This window comes from Lactuca sativa, chromosome 4, assembly GCF_002870075.4.
Source record: "Lactuca sativa cultivar Salinas chromosome 4, Lsat_Salinas_v11, whole genome shotgun sequence".
NCBI lineage: Eukaryota > Viridiplantae > Streptophyta > Magnoliopsida > Asterales > Asteraceae > Lactuca > Lactuca sativa.
The window spans coordinates 18,802,947-18,804,518 of NC_056626.2; the positions used below are offsets into that span (position 1 = coordinate 18,802,947).

Genomic DNA, 1,572 nt, shown 5'->3' on the forward strand with positions numbered 1-1,572 from the left:
ATAACACCGTTCCCTGTGATCGACACCCAACTTACCAAACTATTCTATAATTCGACTATGTACACTGCCTATGTGCATCTTAGTTAGTTAGTTAGTTAGTTTATAAATTATAAAATTAGTGGGTACTATCGTGCACATCAAGTTTTTGGCGCCGTTGCTGGGGAACGGCTTAGTTTATTATTTATTTATTTGCTTTAGGTTAATCGATCCTTTTTGTGGGATAAAACCTGCAAAAAAATAATTTTCCAGCAAAGTTGTTATTAGCATTAGTTTTTATTTTTTTCTGTTTGTTCAGTTTTCACGACGTGATGGCACTTCTCACGACATGAATATAGTAGTTATCAGTTTTTATATATTCATTTAGTAGATATTTTTATTAAATTTGTTTTTAGTTTCTAGGAAGGTCTGATTTTTTTTTCTGATTACAGAACTCACGACGTGAGTTGAAAACATCACGACGTGAGATCTGTGATTTTTAGTTTTCTTTAGTTTTTAGTTTATTTTTCTATTTTAGTTCGTTTTTACGTTGTTATTTTGTTTAGTTTGCAGGAGTTCATGACCAGAGGCTCTAACACACCTTTGGTGCCACCACTTGAAGATCCAAAGTCAGCCCTTCACAAGAATAAGAATAAGAACACGAAGGAAGATCACACGCCAAATAAGACATCATTGCAAGAACTAAAATCAGCTCTTTCAAGGAAGTTGGGAAAGAAGATAGGTCAATTTCAACCCCAAAGGATAAAGGCAAAGTTGAAGAATTTGGTCCAGTTTCTAACCCACGCGAATCAGAATACGAGTCATACCCAGAATTTGAAATATTCGCGAGTGAGCCCGAAGACAAGCAAGAGGACAAAATGGCAAACATTAAGGAGATGTCCATGGGAACTTACAAAAAGCAGATCCGAGAGGATGTGGGTCCCGGTTTAGTCCAATCCGCAATACCTGCCACGACCACATTCGAGCTGAAGGGGCACATCTTGACTGCACTGAAAGACATCCCATTTTATGGGAAGGATCATGAGGATGCTTTTAAGCATCTAGATTAAGTCAATGACATTGCAGATTACTTCAATGTCCCGAATGTCAATAGAAACACTGTCTTGCTTAGGATGCTTCCCATTACTTTCAAGGGAGTTGCTAAAGAGTGGTTAAAATCACTTCCACCGGGTACGATCACCACTTGGGCTCAAATGCGTAAGCAGTTTCTTGACCAATTTTGCCCACCATCCAAGATAGCTAAACTCAAGAAGGCAATAGCCAACTTTGAACAACATCCAGGGGAGTCATTATATGATGCATGGGAGCGTTACAAAGGCTTGCTCAGAAATTGCCCTCAACATGATCTTAATGTTCAACAAGAGATGTCAATCTTCTATGATGGGGTCAACGTTATGACAAGGCAACTCCTTGATTCTCAAGGACCTTTGACAAAGAAAAATCCAAGCAAGGTCAAGGAGCTGATTAAAGAATTCGCAAAGCACTCTCGTGACTACCACAACCCTAGGCAAGATAGAATCAAAGGCGATGGAGGTGCACAAACTGAAGAAATAGCAGCTATGATGGCTATGCTAA

The 1,572-nt window shown here is 38.9% G+C and overlaps 1 non-coding gene across 1 annotated transcript; it reads right to left on the reverse strand.

Moving 5' to 3' along the window:
• Positions 1-1,238: 1,238 nt before the first annotated feature.
• LOC111880720 (small nucleolar RNA R71) lies at positions 1,239-1,345 on the reverse strand. Its single transcript, XR_002846558.1, has one exon. It is a non-coding gene; the product is annotated as a small nucleolar RNA R71 (small nucleolar RNA).
• Positions 1,346-1,572: the final 227 nt, after the last annotated feature.